Source organism: Lagopus leucura, unplaced genomic scaffold, assembly GCF_019238085.1.
Source record: "Lagopus leucura isolate 7727_CA_CO unplaced genomic scaffold, USGS_WTPT01 Super-Scaffold_100022, whole genome shotgun sequence".
NCBI lineage: Eukaryota > Metazoa > Chordata > Aves > Galliformes > Phasianidae > Lagopus > Lagopus leucura.
Genome location: NW_024962275.1, coordinates 9,600,256 through 9,628,245, shown reverse-complemented (window position 1 = coordinate 9,628,245; position 27,990 = coordinate 9,600,256). Strand labels below are relative to the sequence as shown.

At 43.2% G+C, this 27,990-nt stretch overlaps 1 protein-coding gene across 6 annotated transcripts in view; it reads left to right on the top strand.

Annotated features, from left to right (window-relative positions):
* EXD3 (exonuclease 3'-5' domain containing 3) overlaps window positions 1–27,990 on the top strand; it is a 236,037-nt gene that overhangs the window by 6,111 nt on the left and 201,936 nt on the right. The window lies entirely within an intron of this gene.

Here is a 27,990-nt window from a genome sequence, read left to right as displayed (position 1 = left end):
GCCCCATGCACTTCCCTATCTTATGATGCAAGGCAAGGTTGACTGTACTGTGGGCTAACTTAAAGCTAGCACTGTACTTGGAAGCAATCTATTAGATAATTCACTATAGTTTTCCAACAGTGGATTCATTTATTTAAATAATACCCCATAAACTGCCTCGATCTTAAATGTATGTTCTTATGAGAACTTTTTTGTATTCTGCTATTGTCTTCAAAAAACAAAAAAATCCTTTAGAAGCAATAAGAAACTTCAGAATCTCTTGGATTTTGATCCCAACCCTTATGTGAGTTCCTTCTGTGCCTTTGACAAATTGCTTATTGTCTTCTTTCACTTTCCTTCTGTAATAAAGAGGATAATAGTTTTTACCTTGGAAGAATTAGTCAACGTATATAAATGTGCCCTGAAATCTCAAGTGCTGTAGACTTTTTAAAATATAATTAAGATGTTGAACAAAGCAGGAGTCAGGAAAGTTGAACTTAAGACAGTGATTGCTAAACTGCTCTGGGGCTTCTTCTGCTCTGGCAAGATTACAGAGCCAGATCATTTGCATTAGTTTTGACTTTTCTTGATGCTTTTAGTTTTTGTGCAGGAAGAAGCATTCTTTGTATGTGGGAGTCAGATTGTACGTAAATATAAACACAATCTTTGCTTTGCTCAAAACATACCTTGTTTTGCTTTTATAAAAGCATACCAAACTGGTGTAACTCAAAACATTCTTCTGAGCAATTAGCTCTGAATCAGCCCTGCACTGATTAGGCTTGGCTAACTGAAGCGCACGTTTCCTATGCGGGAATGATGCCTGCAGTGCAGAAACCTCAGCAGCTTTTATATATTGCTTTACTTATCCTTTAAATTCCCTCTTCTGTTTTAGCATCAGTGCTACCAGCTGGGTTCTGTGTAAGCGCTTGCAGGTGGTGCTTGTGTGCCTCTAAAGGGGCACCGCATGGGGTGCAGCGTGCTGAAGGTCGTGGAGCAGGTAGTGCCTGCTGTGGGCAGGGACAGTTCTCTGGCTGGCTGCCCATCTCCTTACTGCGACATCTTCCTCCCAGCTGGGAACTGTGGCTCTATCTGGCCAGGAGCTTTACATCCCAGAGTGCCAGCTGTGCTTTATAGATGGGAAAGACGACATGAGAGCTTATCAAAACTAGAAGACTGTACTTTGCTTGGCATCCTGAATAACCGTGTACTTCTTCCATGAACTCTAATGGTCATGAGGGCTCAATTCTCCAAAATAAAAATTAAAGGAGAATAATAATAATAAAAAGCAGGCCTTCTTCTTAGGCTGTCTTTCTTCTCCTAGTCTTTTTGCTTTTTCCCTTTCTGTCCCACTGGTGTGGCTCCTTGTTGGCAAAGAGCGATTTAAGGAAGGAGGGAAGACTGAGATGTTCTAGATGTATGAATGTAGTGCTTTGGAGTCTGTCCCAGCCAGATGGTCAGTGAGGAGGCAGCAGGGGCCGAGCTGAGACGTGGGCTGTATGCATGGCTGCAGATGGGAAGGAGATAGGAAGAAGAGAGAGATTTCTACCTCCATAGCAAATGGAACTTAAGATGAAATAGAATAAATCGGGACTTTCCTGGCAGAATACAAAAGTTAGGGATCCTGAAGTATTTTCATCTGTGGGGCTGGGGGCTGTATTTATAATGGTTTTGAAGAAGCCCATTTCTTGTGATTCCTGTAAGCAATATTAGGAAGGATGTTTTGAAAGAAGAATTTCAGCCAAAATCTTCGCCTTCTCAGTGTCGCTACTCTGTGCCATATGCAGATGCCTTCTCATGTTTTATTGCACATACAGTACAGGAATTCTGAAAATAATACTAATCTTGTAGCTGATGACATTACAGAATGTGCTGAAGAAGAGCTGCAGTGTTCTGGAACAAAACGCTTTTCTCTAGTGTTGAGTAGCATCTCCAATGAATACTTCCTCACAGAACATTCCCATCAAACTGACAAATTATACTGATTTATGTTTTGGTCTTTGTCATTCTGTAGAGACTGGCTGGTGTTGTGTGGTGACATCTGCATGGGTTAGCCACTGCCATCTTTGTGGCGTGAGGCATCCAGTCATTAGTAGATGCTGGTGTCATCTCTGTTCTAGCTGTGCAGTCGGTTCCAGGTACCATCTGATTTCAGTTAAAGAGATGGCTGCAGTTCATGGTCCCATCTACAGTTACAACCAGTGTCACACTTAAAATGTTCTGCCAAATCCTCCTTGTTGTCAGTGTGCCTCAGCATCAGCTTGTCGTTTGGGATCCAGAGACCGAATGCGTGTTTCTGGCGGTGTTTTGAGGATGGTGCTTGCAGCTTCTCGAGCACCTCGCTCAGGTTAGTGCCCATCTAAGAGTGAGGTTCTGATACAGCAAATAATTGTGCAGGTCTCAGAAGGTGCTGCAGGAGAAATTGCTGTCTGACACCGGTAGGCAGCAACAACCAACGAGTTCCTTGCTTGAATATGAGTGAATATTAGCCTCTGCTAATAGAATTGAAGAAAAGAAGTAAAACATTCACTTGTTAAAATACAGGAGAAGAGCATAGTGGGGAGAAAGCATAAATTCAGGCCACTCCTCTGTTTAATGTAGTAATGTAAATGAAGCAACTGATTTTTTTTCTTTTCCAGTAGGAGCAGTGCAGCTGAGAGCCCAGTGGTGCCGGCTGGCTGACCTGTCATGGCTCTAAGTGCCAAAAAGTAAATATTTTTAAGCAAAACAAATGAGAAACTTTGGGGATATACTTTAAAAAAAAAAAAAAAAAAAAAAAAAAAAAAAAAAAAAAAAAAAAAAAGAGGCCAAAAAAAGAACAAAACCAAAGAAGCTGTTTTGTGTGCAGTGTCCAGAGTGATTTAAAAATGCTCTTGCTCCATGTCTAAGTAAATGGTTGTTTCAGCCAAATAAATCTTTCCTATTGATTTATTGCCCCAATTTAGATATAAGCCCTCTGTGCACGATTGTCAGTTCAACAGAACAGCTTTCTTTCTCCTTTCAGATTTAATCCACATGTTGTTGTATCAACAGAGCCTTTGTCTCTGCTTAGTTATGAGTTAGCCTTTTTTATTAAAAAAAAAAAAGTGAAAACACATGGTTTTTAATAGCACTGTTACATCTATTACAAAAGAGCATAAGATGACATATGGGAGAGGTGACCATCAAATGGTGGCAGTGATGTGTAGGTAACTTCAAAGTGTTGCTGCAAATGAAAGAGTGAGAATCAAACCTTTCACCTCTCCCCGTAGAAAGCCCAACAGTGACAGGAGGAGGCAGCATTATCTGTACCCAGGATTTCCTAGTTTTTTCCCAGCTTGTGCAGTGATGCTAAACATACTTTCTTTAGTTAACTCCAATTTCCTCCCTTTTTGTAAAGGGGGACTTACCCAGAGGTGTGTGTAATTCACATTTCCTTCCTTCCTGACTCCCTCCCTGCAGAGAAGAATTTCTTTCTTGGACCCCTCCTGTTTTTCAGGTAGGGGAGAATTACTCTCAGGAAACTCATGAGTTTGGTATGACTTCTATACTGGGTTTCATGAGAAAACATTTATTGGAGCACCAAAGCTCACCTGGTACCTGCATGTGAGTTCAGAAGTGAATGCTGGAGCTGTTTGATAAAGCGCTTCTCTACATCTACATTTGCTTGGACCTTATCGTGCAGTTAACATCATGCAGCATCATGAATTGCTTCTGAAGATTTACTTCAGTCCATCCTGGCAGCTCGGTGGGCTGAATGCAGCCAAAGGCAGAACAGTTGCAACTTCTGTCTCTCTGGTGCTGGCCTCGTTCCTTCCAGCTTGGCTGGGTTCCTGGCAGTCTTCACCATCTCCCTGAATTCTCTTTCAGATGTCAGCACAGCAAATCCCACCTCAGTGTCTGTATAATTATTTGCTGTGATGTGATGTGAAAAGAAGCTAGTAGTAACGACTACAATAGGAAGCAATTTCTCTGGCATCTGAGAAATGTGACACGGTCCTATTCTACATCTGAAAGCTAAAGAATCTGACCACTGTTCTTAACAGCAGCTAGCCATTATTACTTCTCTCTAAACAACTCAGAACTTGAATCTTTCCAGAGCAGTAGTAAATGAAAGGGGTATTCAGCTAGCAGGAACAATTTCTTTATATGTGGATTTTGTATGGCATTGTACTGTGTTGTGCTTTCATCTAGAATATCCTTGGGTAACCTCATCCATCTTTGAAGTTGGCCTTCTTTGAGCAGAGGATTGGCCTGGAAGCCTCTAGAGGTCCCTCTCTGACGAATTTATTCAGTAATTGTGTGCTCTGGTAGAGTTCTGGCAAGGATGCTTCTTTTGGCTTTGCTTATATCTCCTTTCATGCTCGACAGCTTTCATCATGTTCTCATCATAAGCAGTTCTTTAAACTGAAGTGATGCGTAAACATCAGGGATGGTTTCCAAAGTGTAACACGAGTTTCCTTCCTTCATAGCTTAGACTGTTTTCAGACTGTGCCATATTCAGATATGAAAAATTCATTTTTTTCATTGTTTTTTATTACAATGATCCCCTTAATTTTTTTCCTCAGACACAAATGTGTTACCATGGGGCGTAGCAAGGGAAGATTTTCTTAAAGCTACTGGATCTTGTTCTAAGGTCAGCTTTGTGCCTTTGCTCTATTTCTTTAAGGGAAGACAAAGAGAAATGTGTCTTGCAACTTGGGATTTATGAAACTACATTGTTGCTGCTTTTTTAGAGAGATTGTTGCATTTTTTAGTTAAAAAATGATGTTAAGAAAAATATTTTTAAATTAGGTATTGGTACCTATTGTTCAGACACTTCAGGTCGTAATTAACTTTTTGCTGTACCATATTTTGCTTAAAATTTAAGCAGTTGCTTGACTGCTTGGGGTAGTAACTTCATGATGTGTCCTGGTAATTCAGAGACTGAACGCTTGACGCAGGAATGCTGACAGCTTGTTGGCTCGCGTCGATTCACTGTTTTGTTCTGAGGGCAGAACAGGATGGTGGGACAATTAGATGGAGTTGCGTACACCAAATGTGTTGTTTCTCACATATGTACCCAGATCTGAATTTGACTAATCCTGGAGCTCATGCTCGCTGCGCGTTCAGTCTTTAACCTCTCTGTTTAGATTGCCAACATGGTGCCAATTAGTGGGACTGTGATGTGGACACTGAGGAATATAACTCACTTCACATGGGTTACCAAACAGCTAGCAGATGTTAAGCTAATGGTTTTTGGCTACTACCAGCCTGACTTGGATTTCAAGCCAGAGGTGAAGGAATTTATTTCTCTCCCATTACCATTTCCCTTGGGCCATATTGTCCCTAGCGTTGAAAATTCCTCCAACTTAACTCGAGAAGATGATGTAAATGTTCCCCTCCCCCTTAAACCTGTTCTCACAGTTCCTTGAGTGTTTTTTATTTTAAGTTGTCTTTTTGGTATTACACTGGTAATCTGTGTGTGTGTGTGTGTGTGAGAATGAAAAACGTAAACAAAACATAAAACTGCAGTTCTTAATAAGAGAAGGCTGTGCTGGGTTCAGTGGTAGTTCGTGTCCTTTACATGCTGCTACACCTCATGGACTGACAAAATGTCTGTTTTAGGACTAGCATTGTATAGCAAGAGCCACAGAGAGTGCTAGCTTCCCTTACCTGGGATCTTGCTTTTTTTCTTTTCTTATTGCTGGGCATTATATTCTGAAACCCTGCAAAGCATCCAGAACTGCAAGGCCCATAGACTTAATTCTAGGGTTGAGTCAATGCTGAGTTGAAACTAACAGATTCTGCAGCTTCTTCAGTGTGATTTCAAGCAAGAGTCAGTATTTGTTACTCAGGAGGGTTTAAAATACGGTGTGAAATGCAGTGTGTTCACCGAGAGCTTCAAGCACTTTCATTTTCTTTTCTGAGCTCTTTCAAGTGATGAGTGTGATAAGGAGATATTTGTCCACAGAACCTTATTAACTTCAGGAAGGCAGGATAATAAAAAGGCCAGCTGGATGAAGATGAGCACTTAAATGTTTGGTAATGTTTAAACTCCTTACATAACTTGCTGCAATCATCTGTCCTGCTTAACTGGTGTGTGTCATGTTAGGGGTGATGGTTTTTGTTCTCTCTCTGGTAACTTTCTTGTCTTTGCTTCTGTGAGCATTCAGCCCTTGATCTAAAAATGTTGTTTGTAATGTAGAGCACCCAGTTTTTCAGCACTGCTTGAAGTCACTCACTCTTCAGCAAAAAGTGCTATTAGCAAAGCAGGTATTTAGAAACTTCTCTCTAAATATGATTTTGTTTTTCAGTGATGTACCATCTGCAGGATACCCAACATGATCAGAGTCAACATGAAAATCAACAGGAAGAGCTGGGTTAGGATTAAATGATTGTTGTAGTTAAGTTCCAGCAAGCACTGCAAATAAACCAAGGTCCTGCTGGCTTTTGATTTTTTTCAAGGTTCTAAACCTTGCCTTACTAAGATGATCAGAGGGCTGGAGCTCCTCTCCTATGAGGAAAGGTTGAGGGAACTGGGCTTGTTGAGCTTGGAGAGGAGGAGGCTGCAGGGAGACCTCATTGTGGCCTTCCAGCAGTTAAGGGAGTGTATGAACAGGAGGGGGAACGGCTGTTTGTGAGGGTGGATGGTGATGGGACAAGGGGAATGGTTTTAAAGTGAGACAGGGGAGGTTGAGGTCGGATATGAGGAGGAAGTTTTTCCCCCAGAGGGTGGTGAGGCACTGGAACAGGTTGCCCAAGGAGGCTGTGGATGCCCCATCCCTGCAGGCATTCAAGGCCAGGCTGGATGTGGCTCTGGGCAGCCTGGGCTGCTGGTTGGTGACCTGCACACAGCAGGGGGTTGGAACTGGATGAGCACTGTGCTCCTTTGCAACCCAGGCCATGCTGTGATTCTGGGATTAAAGCAGTTGGTGATGCATTTGATCCTCAACTTCCAAAGAGGGCAATTATTTATAATTTCTTGGTATGAAGAAACTCCTTCTGTCCTGTGGATATTTTTGTACTGAGAATAATGAAACAGAAGTAATAGAAAGAAGTTATTTACTTAGATGATCAATAATATCTGAACACTAATTATCTTTCATGAGTAATTAAAAGCTTTCACATTTTCCTTAGAGTGAACGGAGGAAACTCAGCATGACAAGCTGAAGTCTGAGGTGCACGGTGTGCTTTTCAGAAGTGGCAGCCATACAGTTCTGGCTGTCAGGAGACAAAATCCGACAGCAGTCTGTAACTACATACGCTGTTCTCTTTCAGCATCAAAGTCCATAAGATGCAGCCTTTCTCCAGCTATTTTGTTGTCTTTCTCTGCCTCCAGACTTCTATGAAACCCTGCATAATAAATTGCTCTCTTTCTTTCCCGTTCTTTTTTTCAAGAGATCTCTCTGTTCTCTTATGGGTTTTAGTGTTTAGCTTCAGGGAGACACTAAAATGATAATAAATATTGAAAAAAAATGAAGTGCATTGTCATGCTAATGTATGTACTTCAGAAACACAACTTAATCTGAGAAACAAGATGTGAGATTCCCCTCCTCCCCTGGGGTTGCTGGCTTAATTAATGTAGGCTTGTCTATTGACAGTAATGACTAGAAAATATACTTACTGGTTTGTTTTTTCTTATCATACAAATATGTAGCGTTTGTGGGTGGCAAACAGTAGCAGAAAAACTTCAGATGTCCAGGAGAAACTAGAATGCTTCTTGCAAGAATTCAGTAGATAATTATTCAAGCAACACCTCCCAGCTTTTCTAGAACTCTTTTATTCTATGACTGAAATTTGCGTTTACCATGTTTGCTTTGTCACTGAAATTTTTCATTATTTGGTGCACAGCTTTTCTCCCCTTAGATGATTATTGACTTAACATGAGAAAGTAGAAAATTAGGCCAGATGCGTATGTGTTTCTAGGCAGATTGTGAAATCTTAAGAAATAAGGTGGATTACCACAGAAGTTTGGCTTTTGTGTGAAGTTGAATAGGGCTGTAAGGAGACTGATGGCAGGAAAACTTCATTTGAACACCCTTCTATCAAGTCACAGGTGATATAAATAAGAAGGAGAGGCTCAAACTCATAAGGAAATTATGTGGTGTCTTAAAGCTGAAGAGCAAACGGAGAAAATAACTCTTAGAATCCTTAGGATTTCAAGTTTTGTACACTTGTAGATCAGAGAAGTACAGAATAATACAAACTATGCAGCTTTTCGAGTAGAAAACAGAATTGGAGAAGATTGACATCCCAGTCCTCTTAAGCCCCACGAATGGCACCTCTGAGAAACACGTAGGCAGCAGGCAAGAGGAGAATGCTTGACTTTCTTCTGAGAGTTGTGCAGAACTTGGGGCGCAGTTTTCGTGCTGGCGGCCCCCTGTAGGTGTGAACGCAGGCGTACTTCACATCCTTGTGGAAGAAATCCAAGCCAAGGGTATGGAAGCTTGTTAAAAAGAGACTGAAAGGAGCACAGGAAAGGATGAGATGTTTGTAGGTGGTGTGAAGATTATTTAAAAATATTTTACTGCAGAGAAATGCCCCAGCCCTATCAAAAGCTGAGAGAGGGAGAAAAACTATGATGTGAAACAGCAGGCAAGAAAGGCTTTAGTTTGAGGCATCCATCCAAAAGCTGAAGTCATGACCAAGTGAGGATGACAGAAAAGAACAAACACTTTGAAAGGCCAAAAACTTAGAGGAACAGCTTTCAGTAAGTATAAAAATACCAGTTCTTTTCCAAATGTGTGGGAAATAAGATGGTTGTCTAAAAGTTTGCCCAGACCTTTAAGTTCTAATGTGTGAAGGAAGCACTTGGAGAAGGTGGAACTGACAGAGAAATCAGTTCTGTGGCACCTATGTTCCGCATGGTTTCTGCACCAGAACCGGTCTCAAACTGATCCACCACAGCAAGATGTAAGAAGGCAGTGAAAAATAATGAAGTGCGGGGACCAGATGTTGTTAGAGCGCAGGAGAGATTCAAGGGAGAAACTGCTGAGTTATTTACACTTTCACTGAAAACATCCTCAACCCCAGCAAACCAAAGATGGGGTGTTATGATGCCAGCTTGGAAAAGACTTTCAGGGAGACTGTGGAACTGCATGCTGAGAAATCTAGCTTAAAGTGGGCAGTTTCATCAAAACAGATCAGAATTATTGAGCATGTGATTAACCTTCTGTGAGCATGAAAGAATCTACGTGTCTTTTTTAGAATGAGTTTAACAAATCAAAGGACTGGAAAGGTAATCAAGCAGCTAAATTAGGATGTCTCAGTCCTCAGATTTTCAAACAGTTTCAGACAGGATCCTTTGCCACAACTTCTAAAGACAAACAGTCTTTCATGGAGTGAGAAAGAGCACTATTTAGTTGACTGATTAAAAGGGGAGAAAACGCGTAGCACTAGCAGTAGTAGCAGTAGTAGTTGATAGAGTGGAGGGAGTTTACAATTAGAGTCCTGCAGGATTCCTTAGGAGACCTGTGCTGTTTAGTCCTCTCATTCTGTAACAAAAAGTCTGTACATCAAATGGAAGTGGGAAGTTCAAAAGAAGCAAAAAGAAATAGTTTGCATGATGCTTAAAATGCAGTGGCTTCGGAAACAAGACTCTAGCGCTGAGAGTTTGCATGAAGGTGTTGGGCACGTTCTTGGAAGAATGATCTACAAATTTAGTTCAAAGGGAGACCTGGAGCAGGGAAATCATGAGCCATAATTTGTTGCAAACCCTAGGAACATGTTGGGCAATATAACTGCCTGCTGCTCCTCTTAAGCTGTTGACTGCTAACCACTGTGCAAGAAGTCGTACTGGAAGTGTGAAGATGCAAGCTGAGTTGGCATAGCTTGACTTTGGTGTCTTGTTTTAATCATGTTTGGCTCTATCTGTACCTGTCTGTTCCAACTAGTCCCTCTCCTCTCAGATACTCCTACAAAATAAATGAAGCATGGTCTTTAAGAAAGCAAACTTTTTGTTTGTTGGTTGTTTTTGTGAAATATGTTGAGTTGCCATGAGTGTGAGTGAGTTTATTGTGTTTGCCGACAGACTTCTTGGACAGAAAATGGAGCTGCTGCTTAAGCATTTCCATATGTGCTCAGCTATATTCTTCACCTAATGTAACTGCTGAAAATAAATGTGTTTGAAATGATGCTTTCACATATTGGTAAGGAGTTAAAAGAACGAGAAAATGTTCCAGATCTGTATTTGTCCCTACTGTGGTTCAAAAGAAGGCTGTGTCAAGTCCTGCGAGGTTTCAAGCAACCTACTACTTTGTCTCTATGGATTTGATGGCAAATTAGTTGAATACAATCCTCCTGACATTAGAACACAACAGAATACTTGAACATTAGCAAGTTTTTTTCATGTATAAGTGAGTTGTTTGTTAAAAGTGGAGAGAACAATCCTGACTCTGCCAAGTACATGCTAGGCGTACGCAGCCCTGCTGGCCTCAGACATAATGTGTTGTCAATTTTGTTTTTATTTAGGGCAGATTTGCAAAGCTGGTGTGTTGATAGAGACATAAGGGAGTGTGTGATATTTCCCATCTGTGTAAATTTGGTTTTCCTATCTGCTGTGTTGCACAGATGGTATGCTTTTATCGGGCTTTTTTATTTCACACTTGAAGCTGAAGAAGCCAGGTTAGAGGAGATGTTCTGTACTGATTTTGTCACTTGGAAACTTGACATAAGTTTGTTGGCGAAGGGGTGAGCAGCAGGATAGAATGGTCACCTCTGTCATTGGAATCACTCCCTCAATCTTCCGAGCAGTTCCCATTCAGCACATAAAACTCAGGTTCCATTTGTGGAATTGAACCATTTATCACTGAAGGAAGTGGGAGCCCTGACATGAAGAGCATCCCTGTCTTCTGCTTGAAAAAAATACTTGCACATAAATGAACATCTTGGCAGTTGCTCTGATTTTGTCTGTTTTCTAGTTCCCAGCTTTTCTGTCATTACTGGAAATGAATGAAATAGGAACAGTTGGGCGAGGTTTGAATAGCCGGGATCAGGGCAAAGACCGTAGCCTTTGTGTACAAGAAGAAATCAGTTCTGGACTCCTGCAGGATGCGTGAGTTAATTTGTGATGCTTGGGGAGCCTGTTGGTTATTCCTGGCCAAAACTGCCAATGTCTCCTTAGTGTCTCTGTAAAAAGTATAGGAAGAAGAATTGAGGCAAGTCCTCGTAACACTGAAGGCACTGGGGATACTCTAGAAGCACGTATTCTTTACTGATGCGTGGTCACCCTGTGAGTGTGTCAGGAGTGTGTGTAACATTGCCTAGCTTGAAATCAAAGAGAATGCAATCATCAAAATAAAAATTCGGATCAGAATTCAGGTTCCTTTTGTAACTTCCTATTTTTGTGACTTAATTAAGGGAGGCTGCGCAGAGCGTTTGTTAGGATTTGACAGACTTAGAAGGAAAGGTGCCTGGGTGGCTTGGAAGAGCCTCCTCAAAGGAAATAGTGCAGAGAGCACAGTTTATTACAGTAGGATGGGAAGGATGGCTGTTGTTCCAGGGCTGCAGGAAGCAAGCTCAGGTACCACAGAGGAGCTGCTGGTACAGGTGCTGCTTGGGAAAAGGGGGGAGGAAGCTGGATAATGTGTTTTTCCATCCCTTGGCTGACAGTGACTTACAGCTGGAAACAGAACTCCATAGCCAGAGGGAGCAGGAGGGGGCAGAAGGAGCATGGATTTACGTTTATAGGCCTGGCCTCTGTTGAGTCTTCATAAAAAAACAGTCAGTGTACTCTGAGTTCTCCGAGAGCTCCCAGCTCTGTTCCGCGGTCAGTGTCTAATCAGGAATTCAGGCATCTTGGCACATGCTGTACAGCCTGGCTGCGGGAAATCTCTCCTGCATAGTTCCTCTCTTGTGACAGCCATAGCTGAGGCTGCAAAAGAGGGTCCAGGGTTTTTCTTGAGTTTACCAACTGAATGATTTTTCTCAGACTCCTCTCTGCTCAAAGGTATAAATCTTTTAGAAATACTATCACAGGAATCCTTTTGTCTTGCCTACAGTGTTTACCATGTAACTCTGCAGCCCGATCTCTTTGATATGCCTCCAAAAAATAGCAACAATTGAAAACTAATCTTGGAAGCCCTCACAGAAGAACTTTTTCCTTCTGGTGAACTTAAAAAGTATCGTCCTTTACCAGACACAGGAGTTTAAAGACTAGAAATGATGATTGAAATGATAGTTTCCTCTCCTGCATGACACTGTCCACCTCTGTTTGCATTTTAACTTCTTTAAAAAGTGTGCGTAGAGGCATCATCTCTGAAAGGCAGAACTCCTGCAGAAACACAATAGCCCTCTAAAAATGTCCCTACCACCTCTTTGTCCATTTATGTGCTTAGTAGGGAATCCTGATACTAATTTAAAATCTCTTTGCACTATCTTTTTTTAATAATCATATTTTGCTTTTAAATTTATTTTTATTTTTTTGCTTGGACTGAAGTAGTAGCTGGGAGAGGTGAGCAATTTCAGCTTGGTTTCCTTGCAGCTTGTTGCATTGTTACCACCTACTTCTTTGTCTTCCCTGAAATTGCCTTATTTGCAATTTCCCAGAACTGTAATCAAAAGGGAATTTGCTCACAGCCCTCCCCAGGCTCAGAGCATGCTATGGTTGGGACACTTAAAGAAATCTAAGTTTCACCATTCTTTACTAAGCAATTGCAAATGAGGGTTTTTCTGTGCCGAAGACTCCATCTAAGTGAGGAGATGTTAATGAGAACAGCAAAAACACATCCGGGTATGGAAAACACACCTTTCAGAAATGGAGGCAGTGCTTATGAAGGAATTCTCCAGTGCAATCAGTTGAGCAATTTCCATCAAGGAAATGCACTGCTAGATAAAGTTTCATGAAATTACAAGCATTTTCAAGTCAGAAGCACTTTGCATTCATATTGTTGGAGCTGCGTAAGTCTGGAATGTAATCCTGTTGGGCTTTTCTAGAAGTGACAGTACCTTGAAATCAACCAGCTTTGTGCTTTGACTGCATTCACACTTTTCAGTATTTGCCTTCAGCTGCGTGTTGATGTATTTTGGTTTTGTGTGGTTTGTTGTTTATTTAAATAGGGCCCAAAAGAGCTTTGCAGTGACCAGCCCAGCAGAGCTGCCGTGCAGCAGTGCTGTGAAACCTGCTTCTCTTCCCATTGCCCAGAGTAAGGTCAGCCACTGTGTTTGGCTGAAGTGAGAGAAGAGCCCTGCCTGTCTCTGAAAGGGGACTGAATGCAGACACCTGCTGTGCCCTGCAGGGCTGGAACCCAGGATTCACTGAGTCAGAGGAGAGAAGTTTCTAGGGCGAGATTCAGATTATCCCAAAGTGCTTCAGATAAGTAATCGTTTCAGAAGTGCATCTCACTTTTGACCACAGGAGCAGCCTTAGGAGACCTGGCAGGCTGTGTTCAGCTGGGTGAGACAGAACCCACAGCCTGTACCTCACAGAAATGCTAGGGAAGTAGGGGAGGAAACAAGGCAACGTGCTCCAAAATGGGAGCCTGTCTACAACCAGATAGAGATGTTCCTGTTCATATGTTGCTATAGAGTACTCAGTTGTGAAACTGCTTTCAGGAACAAAGTTCTTGAGCCTGCTTCACCCTTTTCTTATTTGTTTTTGTCTCGGTTCCCATTTCCTGTGTCACTGTTACAGTCCTTTACCATGAGCTGTCTGCATTTCACTATGGACATGCTGAACTCTGTCTGCCATATGTATGAAGACATTTGCCAGAACCCCCCAAAGCAACATGGTGTGCAAAGCAGTTTTCTTCTGCTGTCTCCTATCTGTGCTTACACAAACCCCACAGGGATACAGTTGTAAAATCCTGTGCAGCAGGAGCTGGGCCAGATCCCTGCTGACTGATGCCCTGAGGAAGGGGTGTAAGTCTATGGGGAATACAACAGGAGGCTGAAAATGCCGTGGTTACAATCTGTTTCAGCTAACTAAATATACATCATCTTTTAGCCAAAGTTTTGCTAAAACTGCTCAGTACACAGATATACCAGATCCCCAATTGGGCTCAGTGTGTTTGTTCAGCTGAAGAAGGCATCCTTTCCCAGACACCATGAACACATCAGTATGGCTGGAAAGAACTGAATATTCCATTGTGAAGACAGTGGTATTAGTGGAGCTGAGATCTGTGAGAGGATTTTGGACCCATCATTGCCAAGAGTTGTGGAATATGGAGGTGTGCATTGGTGCTCACAGAACACAATTTGTACTCACTGCTCCTCTCATTGCTTGGTAGGTGTCCACGTGCCACTGAGCCACCTGTAGAAGGAAACCATGTTTCAGCCTTGTGGCAGATAGATTTGTTCTGTTCCCTAAGATCCTGTTCTGATTTTTCTTGTTATCAGGAAATGTTGGTGTTGTGCAGGATTCATAACATGCAGTCTTGTGGAAAATTCATAAATATTTAAAAATGTAAAGGAATTTTAGGAGTAAAACCAACAAACATCGTGACAGTTCCTCCTTCCTTGGTTCCTGGATGATGTCAATGTTGCTGCATGTCTTCCTAAGCCTTTCCCACTGCACTGTGCCTTCTAGAGACACATCCAGCTGTACCAGTGCAGAAAAAGCAATCTCTTGAATTCTTCTGTTACTTAATTTTACAATTATATCAAAAGCATGAAGATTGTGTGAAATGCCTATTTGACTTTCCTTTTCTGACTCAGTGGCAGCTTTGCAAGCAGAACTTCAAAGCTACTCTGTTTACTACGGTTCAGTTTTACCAGTTGGCTGAAATGGAGACCAGAATCTTCCTTTCTTAGCTCTGCATTGCTGAAGGTCAGTACATTTTTGGAAATAAGGGTTATCTGGAATTCCTGATTCACACAGGCTTGGAAACATTTGTCTAGCTGCTCAGTATTGCTGGGTGCAGTATGCAGTTGTTAGCACAGCTTTGTCTGCTCTTGAACTGCGGGGTGAGTTAGAAGGAAGCAGCTTATCACAGTGCATGCCCTGCTGCCCAGCTCCACGGAGAGCCCTCGACCAAACAGCTGTGGGAGGTTAAAAGTATATCGCTCCCCAAAGTCCTTTCCAGTCATATATTCTCATTGTTCTTATAATTGGAAAGGATTTAAATGAAAATCAATGCTGGTGGCATAGTCACAGCTCTCCTATTCATTTTGTATTTATTACCTCCTTTAGGAACAGCAGCATTAAATTAAGAGGAATGTGCATCGTTATTTTCCTCTGTACAAGAGACTGAAAGGTCCTTTTCCATTGTTTCGGGCAGTAGGTTAATAATAATGGTAAAAAGGATACAGGGCTCAGCAGATTCATTTAACTGAAGCCCTGCTCTATTTATCTTCTGTATTTGCTTCAGCAGATGACCTGGAGGTGTTCAGTGTTAGATGTTAGAATAAACAACTCGCTGCTGTGCTTTCTTACTGATAGCAGAATTTATCTGCTGTCTCTTTAACTGCTGCAGAAGTAAATGTAAAGGGAGTCTGTTTGCTCTTAAAGCCTTCACCAGAGCTGCTGGCATTCATGTCCGAGTTCTTTGGAGGTATAGCTGAAGGTAGCGAGCCCAGACTTCGTGACACTGCAAAGGCAGGTCTTGCTGGTGCTTATGAGAATGATCCATGTTCGTGTTCTTCAGAAGTGGATTGATTTACCAAATCCAAACTGTGCGTGTTTAATTTACTGAATTGCGTGCTTCCGTCCGGTTATATTTCTAGAAGAAAAAGAGCAAAACTAAATTTATATAGTTTTTCTGCTGGTGTAATGGCCAAAAGAAAATAAATGGCGCTTCCCTGTGGTCTTATATTTTAAACTGTAATCTCTCAGCATTCCTGAGAGCAAAACTGTTCCTCTGAAAAAGGATCACATGCAGAAATCTGTATTTCTCAACATTTAACTTCATTTTTTAAAATTTGTTCTCGGCTGCTTTCCAGCTGTTGTGACAACTTCCTGAGATGGAGCTGGTTTTTGATATCGAGGGTCCCAGCTGCTGACCACCCTATGTAGATGTTTGTTAGTGAAAGAAAGAGCAGGAGTAGGGAGAGACTGTGGACGATCTCTTCTAATACTAGACTTATGGGACTTGACATTAACAGTGGAAAGGTTTAGGTCATGGTGTCTGACCTTCTGACTTGCCTGACTGCAGTGAGTGAAGAGGAATTGCCTTGGGCACGTATACATAAAATACACAATATAGTTCATGTCTATAAGTAACAAAAGTTCTTTTTTTATATATTTTTAATTGAAACGTAAAGAAATGAGGGCAACAAAAACATAAAACCATTGGAATATATGATCTTGTTTTTATGGAACGAAGCATCACTGTCTGGTTTGAAGGCAGAGGTTGCAATTCTTAATGAGTTTTCAAGGTGCTCATCAGAGATTTTTGATCTATTTGTACTCTTCCTGTGCTTCATCCATGAGAACAGTTGTTCACAAAGGTACATACTGCCAAAAAGCGATGACATGAAGGCTGTCTGTGAAGTGAGGGGTATTTCTGTCTGGTGGGGGAAGGCTTATGAAAGCCTGGTAAAGAGATGAGATCACATTTTTCTTGGAGTGGAATGTCTGATTGCAACAAACACTACACATCCAATACAATTTGCAGGTCATGTATTTATGTCAACTGAAGATGGAGTCCCAAGTATACATAGAAATTGATGACTTTTGGGGAAATCTTCAAACCTATTCTCAAATTCCTTTATCAAAATGGAAAGCAGGCTGCATGTTTTCGCTGCTCACAGGACTGAGTTTAGCTGCAGTAGTTATGGTTGGAAACACAGCACAGATAAGCTGATTTCCACCTTGGAGACTCAAGCTGGCCCCAGCTGGCATGGGCTGCGTGTGGCCTGTGGCCTCAGGTTGGACACACCTGGCTTAGATCAAATGCAAGTTACTTTTTAATGTATCATAGATGAGTTAGGGACAATTGATGCGTAGTAGCGTGTGCTGGAGGCTTTATGAATCTAAAACAACTGAAGAAGTTAGTAGGAGAAAGTTCCATCAAAGACTTCTACAATGCAGCCTCCATGTCAAGCTCAAATTCCTGCGGTGGAAGTCTATGTCAACCAAGTGTCTCTTTACACCTTTTCCATTTTAACTCCGTTTCTGCTGCTGTCCACCTCTGGGAGCAGGATGCTGGCTAGAGGATCCTTTGCTCTGCACATGCTCCAATCTCTGAGGGCAGTGCCTGCTCTTCTGTCCTATGAGCGCCTTCAGTGGCCAGCAGCTAGCCCAAGGGATGGGTGACTCTGGGGAGCACTCAAATGAAGAGATGGCAGAACACGGATCAGAGATGCTCAGAAGTTATCCGTGGGTGCGAGGAGCTCCTGTTACCCAAAGCACTGCCTATTTGGTGTTAAGCTTGTGGGTAGCCTAGGGCTGAAGAACCTTGCTGTGAGCGGTGCCCATCCAGCTGCCCTGGAAGGCTGATGGCAGCTTGGCACAGTGAGGCCAGGGCCACATCTCTGCATCCTCTTCTGCATCTCTCGCCTGGCTGCCAAGTAATTGGCTCTCGTCTTCTTAGGAGGCTGCATGGGGGGCTGACAAATTCAGCACTTATGAGAGGAGAAGAATGTTTAAACTGGGCAGTGTGATTGTTTGCAGCAGAATAGTCTCCTGAATGAACTGTTTATCTGCTTGCTGAGCTCCTGTTTGTTTGGGTGTTGTGGCCGACTCCTGCCAGTCAGCCGGTGAAAGGGAAGCTTTGGTGTTTGTTTTAACCTGCAGTAGCATCTGAAACAGCTGCTCCAATGTGGAAGCGTGAGAGGTAAAAGTACACGGCAGGCCCATCTGTGACCTTGGGTGTCAGGAGGTGCTCACGTTGTTCCTGTGTTCCTTACAGTTTGGGAATCTTCCATAGGAAAAAGCTGCTGGCGCTTCTGCTGTGCTTCAGGAAACTGGAGTGAACTGGAGAGGATGAGGCAAAGACAGAAAAGCACTTTGGCCAACCAGCCATTTTCAGTGTTTCCATTGCTACCATCTGCCCTTGGAAGAGAGTCGCTTCTCCTCCATGTGTGTCTTCAAATGTTCTGTTCCTCTCTGACATTTTTTTCTTTTTTCTTTTTTTCCTTTTAATCAAGTTCAGACCTCTTGTTTCCCCAAAAGCTTTATTCTGTGTGTCAGTTTTCTGCTCCTCAGTATCCCCAGTGAATTCTGCCTTACAAAATCCGTGGACATAAATTGACCCATCATTAATACAAAAATAAAATAACAATGAAGGGACACTCCCAGATCCCTTCTGGTCTTTGGTGTGGTCTGTCTCAAAACCATATCCCTGCTAGTGAGGGACTTGGGGCCTGTATGGGGCAGTGCTTAATGGCAACACCACAGATCCAGTGGTGAGGTCATGGTCTTCTCTTCACAGAAATCGGATCTGGAAATTGTCTTAGTAACACGTTTAATCCATTTCCTTGTCATTGTCTGATTCTTTCCTGCAGTACATTTGTTGGTGGTATGCCCAGTCTCTCATAAAATACCCACGCAAAAGCGCTTCCACCGATTCCCTTAGGAATAATTCCCTATATTGATTCTCACTCTCGAAGATGTTTTTCCCAGCCACTGAGCCTACCTTTTGCTCTTGCTTCATTTCTCTGCGGCCTTGCCCACCTCTTGCAGCACTCCTCGGTGTTGTGCATCAGTTCTTCCACTGCCGAGCCTTGTGCTGCTCACTCAGACATCCCAGCGCTGGGACTGATCCACAGCCCTGCAGCCTCAGCTCCCAGCCTGCGCCCAAGGGCTTCGTGATCCCTGGCAGGTCTGCCGCAAGTACTCTGTGCACAGTGCTTCCTGAGAAGGAGACGCCAGCATCTCAGAAGATGCATCATTACGTAGCACCGCTCACCCCAGCAGGCAGTTAAGATCTTCCCAAGCAGTTCCTCATGTGCAGACCAGAGCAGACATCTCTGTCTGCATTGCTGTCTTCTGGAAAGTGCCATGCACGCCTTCACGCACTCAGCCATTCTTGCTTACTCTTCTCCATTTAGTTTTGTGCATTTTTCCAATGTACATTTAGTTTTCTTTCTTTCCCCTCCAGCTTCCTTTATTTTTCTTTCATAAGCCTGAGGTTACGCAGAGTTCTTCAGTTTTATTAACTTCTGCCAAAACATTTGAATAAGGATAATCCACAGTTTTTTAACATACTTACCAGTTGTTCGGAATTATGTAAGAAAGGTGGAGCCAAACTACAGCATCTTCCCAAAGGCATCTAAATAAATGATGGCTGTGAGCTTTTCTGTAGTGTTGTTGGACATTCTACCTGAATTTTGTATGTTCATGAAAAAAGAAATTTAATCATTCTGGTTAGTCTGGCAAGGTTTGTTTTGCATGGATCTGTCTGTGGGTCTGTCATCACTTTAGAAAACCAGTCTTAAAAGTATTTAACTCAGTGGCAAACTACAGAATCAAGCTATTGATATACTGCTATGTCATATTTAAGATTACGTAGCTAAATCATCTGTGCTTTCCCTTTTGTTTGTTTTACTAGTATGCTTTATTTCTGCTGCATAAGATGCACCTTTCTTAATGAGCACTGAGATCTAATGAGCTGAGATCATCTGCATAAGCTGTGTGGCACATAGGAACTACATGTTGCTACTTTGCAAAGTGAGGCTGGAGCTGTTGTAAAAGGTCGTGAAAGAGGTGGTGTGTGGTGAGGATGCTCAGCACCTTGCTTAGCAGCTGCACTCTGTGAGGGGGGTGTGGGTTCGTGCGCTCGTGGGGGAACAAGGTTTGTCCTTATTCTCTTCTGGGAACCTCCGAGCCTGGGCTGATGCACAGGAAAGCTGCCCCCAGCTTGTTCTGACTGGGTTTGCACTCACAGGAGAGCTAACGAGTGTTTGCTTGCTGAAAATGCTTCTTCTTTGGAAGGAAATACAAAGCCTATGTCATGTAAGTGACTTTGAAGTTCCCAGTTTGAAAAGAGTGATGCAAGAGCCCTTACTGTTTCTGTGCCAGACTGTCAGAGCCCTCAGCAGCCGGCGCGGCCCATTGTTCTCGGCGTGCTGCTGGCACCCTGCTGCAGCAGATGGGGCGCAGCAGTGAGCGCCGCTCTGTGCCGCGGGCCGGCCGTGGAGGGGAAGCGGCTGCTCCCACCTGGCAGAGGGACTGGAAGATCTCTGCCGCATTCCTGAACGGAGCCAGCTATGAATGTAACTGCAGGTTTCAATAGCGCCATCACTAAATGCTCCTTTAAAACGGGTACTGCCTTTCTTTTGCCTTTCACACCCTCTCTTTCTTAAAACAGCAATACCGCCTTCTGTTAATTCCTACTGCAAGGAAGAAAATTTGTGGTGAAACTTTGTAAAGCACTGTCCGTACATTGAAACCTTTTCTTTGGCTGCAATATAATACTGTTTACCTGTTTCCTGCACGGCTGGGACGATGCCTTACACATGTAGGATGCAACCCATTTCTTATATGATTCTTCTGTCAAACAAGTGAAAGTTGAGACGTGCACAGCAGTAACGTTCTGAGCTGAAGCTTGAGTTAATATCCCCAAATTTACACGCAGGTTGTGAAAGTTGGTAAGATTAAACAGTGTGATGTAGGAGTAACAGCCGAAGCTCTGATCGCATTTCAGTAGCGCTGCAAAGTTTCTGCAGCACTCATAAGCATGTTCTTGTGAGTACTTTGCTACAAATATCCATTTTTTTTACTCACTGGGCACAGTGATAATCTAATAATGGTATTTTTGTAAAGACATCATATGTGCAATTATTCCTGAGTCTGGAAATTGTTTTTAGGAGTGATCTGGGGGTGAAATCCTTAAAGAACAAAAGCCAGTTGCATGCAGTATTCTTAGAGGCCAGAAAAATGAGTGGGTACAGATTTTAGTAACAGTCTGTGAATGAGATCCAGAAGAGTCTGTTCCTGGCTGGGACGTCTGTGTTAACCGAAGGGTTTCCAAAGAACGCTCTGGGAAGTCATTTCAGGATACGTAAAGCATCACAGCCTGGAAAGGGTCTCCATGTATGTGGTTTTAGCAAGGGCAAAAATCCTGGCTTCCCTGAGCTCATGCAGAATAGAACATAATGTTCTCTTTAGAGGAAGGCTGCTTGGAGAACAGCTGCTTCACAGTGCTGCAGTGCTTGGTGAGCGTGCTGCTGTGCATCTGGGAAGAGACGCAGTTGTTTCTTGAACGTTGAGCTGCGGTCTGAATGCATTCACCTCAGTGTGTGCAGTTGTGTACTTACAGTCGGGGTAAAAAGACTGCACAAAAACAACACTGGAAGAGCAATGTCAGACACAATGGTAGGTCTGGTAGGACCTCCAGAACTCATCTAGTCCAGCCCCTCTGCAAAGCAGGCTCCCCACGCCAGGCGTCACACGTTTTCCTTTCACAACCTCCTTCCTGTTGGAATAACGAGTGTTTGGCTTGAACACTGGATGGGATGAGGGTTACTGGTGAGCGGGCACTGTCGCTCAGCCCTGCTATGAGAGATGTGCTGGGAGTGCCATCTCATCCTGCGCATGGCAATAGCTGCTGCTACTGGTGAGCACTGTGCTCATTGAAGCTCTTAGTTGTCCGCTGAGCTCGAGTCATGTGTAAACCTATTATGGAACTGTGAGCATGTGTTCAGCCCTCTCCTGTGTTCTTGTGGAAGAGGGCGGCAATCTGGCAGCTCAAAGTGTATCAGAGAACATTTTTTTCTGTAATATACCTTTAAAAAGCTTTCAAACTTTCAACTGCTAAATTTGCCTTTTATCTCTGAAAGCAAAGTTGGCTGGTTTAATTCAGCGATTTTTTTAGGTTGCCAGTTGAAAATGGACTGTTTCCTCTTCTTAATTACCAATTAACAATTCTTCCTGCATTCAGATCGCCTTGACACCTTCACGTACTGCCACATGTCTCAGTTTAATCCATGCATCACTGAATACTAAGAATTGCAACCGTTTTGCTGAGGAGAATGAATCCAATGGTAGGCTTCATCTTGAAGTGGATCTCAAAGGCTGCACAGAGACAGAGACCTGCTTGTTGAGAGGACTTGGACTCCATGGCGTTTAAGGGTCCCATCCAACTTAAATGGTTCCATGATTCTGTGATACAAGCATGAGTGGGACTGAATCATCAGAAAAGAATAAGCAGATCTGTAACAAGCCAACACGAAGGGTGCACCAACATTTTGCTTATATTACATCCCTGTTTTCTGGAGATTCTTTTCTTTTTCATTATAAACCTGGAAGTAATATATTAGTCTAGGCCAATAGAAAACTGTTGTCTTACTTTTCTATTCATTTATAAATGTAAAAAATGACAGTTGATTTCCATGCTGGTTTCAGGGCTGATCAAAGCAATGACGCAGCACCATCTCACTACTGCAGAAACTGCTTTCTTCCCAGATTATATTTAAAAACAGCCTCCTAGGATCGTTTGCACATTCTGGCAGAGAACTGTTAATTTTGTTACATGCAACAGAAAATAACCACGTACTATTGAACTGTTAACAAAAAAGCTAAATTTCATGTTTTACATTTGTCCTATGGGTCCTTCCTACCAAAGGACTGATGGAAGGACTGGTGAGCACATCCGTTCATTCTCTGCTGCATTTTCAGTAAGCTGCCTGGTTGTGCTGCCCTGTCCTTGTCCCAGGGTCCAGTAGAAGCACAGGCAGCAGAAGAGGCCTCTTCCTCTGCCTGATGGATGGTCAGCCTGGAAGCAGAGGAGCTCTGCATCCCCTTACTCACAGATGGGCTTCTTGAGGCACAATCCCATGGTTCATTGGGACCCAAGCTTTTACAAAGCACAGCTTGCCAAAACTCGACTTAAAACTTCCTTGCGTTACATGGAATCCAGATTGCTTAAATGCAGTGTGTTTCATTAAAATGATCCCCCTGGCAAAGCTTTTTCTTTTGTTCTGGAGGTTGTTGGTACAATCCTTGCAGGGCGCAGGCATTTCACCTTTATTAACAATTATTTGCTGTTGTTAATTCCAGGTAGCAAGGAAAGAGAGCTGCTGTAGCAGTGATGCTTTTACACACGGCAGTCCCTTGGGAGCAGGTTTGCTGCTGGCTTGCAGTTTCTGCTTTTCCTGACTTTTCTTTAATCTTATTCTTTCCTTTCTATTCCTTATCCGCTTATTAACATGACATTAAGTGGGTTCTTAGTCATGCTTTATTTAGCATAGAATTCTGCTACTATTTTGTTGGAGAGAATGGCTTTTTAGCTCAGACATTACCTTGAAGAATCTCAGTTATTTTACTTCCTTTCGGGGCAGATGGAAGGCATTTTGCCCAACCAGCGATGCCATGCCAGCTGTATGGAGCTGTTCTGTGCTTTCACTGACGTAACTGAATTTAATCATGTGCAGCTTGCTAAATGCTATCATGTGATAAAATACCATGGCAGAATCTGGCATGAACCATGAGAACCTCTTATTAGGCAGAATAATTGCAGTCACATTTGCTCTGAATTACACTAGAAATTAATTTAACGCACCATTGCTTGCAAAACATGTAGGATGACAAAAATAGTCCAAACTGCCCACAAGGGCTCCTGAATTGTTTCTGAAAATTGTCTTAACTCTTGTGCTTCCTTCCTTAGCACCCTAAAAATACACTGGGCTAAAAGAAAAGTACTAGTATTCATTTTATTTATGTTAGTACTCTATTATTAATTGTGGAGGTTGGCGGCCCTACATGTGGCAGGGGGTTGGAGATTCATGACCCCTTCTAACCCTGGCCATTCTGCGATTCTGTGAAAAGACCACAGATCATCCAAATTAAAAGAAACTGCTAGAAAATGTGTGTATTTTTGTGTTGAATGTAATCATTGACTGTGCGTCTCACTGTTCAGACTGTATGCAGAATGGCTGTACTTTGTCACATTGTACTGATTAAATGTGTGTGTGATTGTTTTGGGGTTAGAAAGTGAAGGTGAACGGGTGACATTTAAGACAGGAACAAGTAGGCTCGAAGTAGAAATCTGCTGTAGAGAGGCAGTTGATAAGCTGAGTTGGGGAGGAATTATTGCAAGTGTGGAGGTGTGCTATGTTAAATGATCTTGGGGAGATTGGAGAAGAGGCCTAAAAAAAAGCTGTGGTTCAGGTATGGTAAGTAGAAGGCTCGATGTGAAGGTGAGAATTACCACGGGTTCAGAGTGGGAGGCAAGAGGTGGTGCAGCAGTTGTGTGAACTGCTGGGACTCGGGCCCGCACTGCTCTGCTGCAGCTCTCAGCGTGCGGCATGGAGGGAGCAGCCCGTGCCGTTATCTGTAAGAGGGGCAATAGCACTGCTGTAGCACTGAGCCACAGTAAGGCCGCCGACTGCAGGGACGCAGCTGGGATGCTGCATGAGAGGAAAACGGGGGGCTGCTGAGAGAGAAGAGCTGAGTGAGTAGGGCCAGAAAATGAGATTTGAGACAAGGTGGGAGGTGAGTTATTCGCACTGGACAAGGAGGATGTAACACTTGTTAGCAATCCAAAAGCAGTAAGCTGTCTTTCCTGTATGTTTTGAACAGAAATAATGAAGGGCTGGAATTTAGTCCCTTGTGAATTGTCAAGTCTCCAATCTGGAAAGGTTTTAAGAGTGGATTAGACAAGTATTGTTTAAAGTGGAGGAACTACAGTTGATTCTGCCTTAAAGCCTAAGGGCTGGACTGGATGAGCTCTTAAGGGCCGTTCCAGCTCTGTGCTCTGATTCCCTTCTACAGCAAAACATTTTCATAGTGTTCATTATTGTCATCACAAATGCAGCTGACCGAGAACGGATCATTGCAGCAGTGTTGTCAGGCAAATTGAGTGACAGTTTGTGTACTTAGTATGAACACACTGCCAGGAGTTTTCCAATCTTTTCCAGCATGCGAAGTTAAAGAAGTTAGAGTAAATAACGATATCTGCATATTTAGACATGGATTGATCAGTATTTGAGATTGTCAGGGGTGGTAGAGGAGGGTCCTGTGCACCCAGCCATCTGGAGGAGAATACTGAAGCTCCCTGGAGATGTTGCTTTGTGCAATAGCTGATGCTCATGCCTTACCTTCAAGAGCTCTAGACAGAAAACATGTGGAGGGTGAAAGGCAAAACATAAACACTGAGCAGGAAAGATGTAGTAAAGCTGGCCCAGGCACGGCGTGAGCTGACTGCAAGATCCAGACAGCGAGGGTTGCGTTGTTCAAACAGGAAATCAGAGGAACGTTTCCCCTTCAAAGCCTGGAAGCTGAGAAGTGCTATCAACTAATTGTTGTGCTGTGCTGGAGCTGGGGGGATAATAAGGAGAAATCTGTCCCCTAGCTGCTGTGTTGCTGTTCCCATAGGAAGAGCTGCAGAGTGCATTCCCTCAGAGATCCTTCACCAGAGCTCTGTCTGCTCTCCTCTGTGCAACAGGACCACGGCTGAACCATCGGTCTGCTCTCTTTGGAAGCTTGAAAGAGGCAATCAGTGGTTCAGCCCTGAGGAAAGGAGCTTTATCTACCAGCTGGGCTGATGAATCTCCTCATCAAAGCCAGATCTGTGATTAGGAAGTAAACAGATACAGCAATAATAGATGCCCTAACAAAGCTGTACTTGTCATGTGAGCTGTGCAAGGGAAACAGCAGCTTCCAACTGATGCTTTTTGAAGATTCTTAATAATAATAGCGTTCTGTTGAAGAAAAACTCAGCAAGGTAAAACTAGCATCACTGTTAGTCTTTGGTTTCTTTGTGGCCAAGGAAGGTCTAACAGTGGTGTTCCTCGTGGGGTAAGGGACCTGCTTATGGTTCCTTTTCTGAGTTGTGTGGTTTCTGTGTCTTGGTGATGGACTGCTCATTTGTGCTGTAGTTCTAAAATACTGTATCAACATCACTACACATTGATGTATGCTGGATACACCCCAGAGATATGTTATATTCCCACTACTGCTGCCTGTGTCCACCTTTTCCCTGCTCTGCCCCATTTCTCCAAGCCTGGGCCATGCTGCCATGTTCAGATGGAATGCTGCCAGCCCCTTTTGCTTCCTCCCACTGACAGAGGAGAGGTGGTGGGTGAGAGCTCTGATCTCCACAAGCCCTCACTGTGGCAATGGGTGAGATCTGCATGGCGGTGGAAGATCCACGGTTCAGAAGGAGCAAGGAGTCAGGAGGTCAGCTTTACCCACTGCTGGCCATGGAGTCCCCGCATAGGGACTGATGTGATGAGAATGTGATGAATATTTAAGGAGCCCACCTTTCATGCCTGTCCAGGTCCCTCTGGATGGCATCAACATCTCTTCTTTCTGTTGTATCAGCTGCACCACTCAGCTTGGTGCTGTCTGCAAACTGCTGAGGCTGCACTCAGTCCTGCTGTCTGTGTCATTGATAAAGATGTTGAAGAGAACCAGTCCCAGGATGGACCCCTGGGGGACACCACTCGTGACTGAGCTCCCCCTGGCCTGAGCCATAGCCATAACCCACAGTCAGAAAGATTTTTAAAAAATATGAATTAATTTAGAAGATTCAGAAGATGTGTTCAAACCCAGTTGCAGCAAATTATTACAATGATCTATTAATAACTTCAAATACATGAAAAGCCCAATGCATTAGATGGCAAATACTGTCTTTTTCTGTCTGCCTAGAAGTTCACACTGAGAAATGTCTGTTTTCAAAAAGGCTTTATTACTTGTAGCTAGTTTTGCTTTTAGAGATGTGAATATAAATAATAAATGATCTTTCTTCCTAATGACTTGCTTTTACTGCTTTGACTAACATTTGCTCTGTCTTAAAATTTCTCTTTTCTTCGTCTTGGGAATGAGCATAACTCCATCACTGAAGTATTTAAATTCAACACCACAGCGATTGCTGTTGTCATTATTTTGTACCCCAGGGACCTTACAGAATCCTTCAATGCCATGCTGCCAATGGCATTGTTTCTCCCTTTGGCCGAACCTCCAGAATGATGACAGCGTTCCCTCAGTGCCTTCAGGCCTCAGTGGCACCTGATATTTGATTAAACAGGGGAAAACTTCTTGGCAGAGATGTCAGAGTTGACTACTTGTCATGAATGTAGGAATGAGCATCTGGAGACATAGGGAGAGCTTCTGGAAGGGTACACCTGAAGCAGGCTTCATGGTGAAGGATACAGCTCCTGCTGCTTCACCACTGAGAGACGTGTAGAACACACTGAGTGAGCCTGAAACCAACTGGGTTTACCAACAGGAGTGCTTCAAGAGTAGCTAGAGTAACAACTGCATTATTTTGCAATTGCTTATTTGCTTATCACATTAAATAATCCTATGTTGTTCTTAAGACTCAGCAATCAAATGAATCAAAACCACAATCTTTTGTAGCTCCCACTTACCAAAATTAAATATTGTCGCCCAATCCTGAGTCCTGTTAAATGCAGCATGGCACCTGAGAAGTCACAAATGTGGGGTTGCTTCCCCAAGGACTGTGTGTGTATGTAAGCATGCACGTGCACAGCATTCATGCCCTTTGCGAGTGACCTCCCAGGATGCTTCATAATGAGAATCCAACTGGGAGGTTTTTTTGAGGTGCCACAAGGGATGCAGCTATTCTCCTTCCCTTGCGTGGCGAGAGTTTTGCCACCTCCCTTTAACCACAGCTCAGCTGATGCTTTTGTTATCTGAGCTGGATGCAATGGAGATGAGCTACCAGGCGTTGTCTCTGTGCTGGTAATCCTGCATCCTGCCCATCCAGCGGCCCCACATGTTAAATCTGAGGGGTCATAAATGAAGGCCATACGATAACGATGTGGTTTAGATAGGAAAGGACCTTTGGAGGTTACCCATGCCTCATTTTCTTAGCACAGTACCAGCTTCTGTTACATCAGGCTTCTTGGGGCCTATTCCTTGCTCTGTCTATAAGGATGGAGATACCATAACCTTTCTGCGTGTCTGTATTTTATTACTCCTGTGAAGTCCTCCCAACCTTAATATCTAATTAGCACTCTGTGGTTGAACTTGAGTCTGTTGCTCTCCATCTTTGAGCTCTTCACAAGCCTCACCTTGAGGATACCCTGGGAAGAGAAGCAGTTGTGATATTTTCTGGTGGAAAAACTGAAAACTACAGAAGCACAGCGCTGTTCGTTCCCTTCTACGCTTGGACCCTCAAATCGATGGAACCAAAATACACAGTGAAGCCAGCAGAGTTTCATTTGCATCCACCAGCAGCTGGAGAGCTTGAGCAATGTGCCGATGTAGTG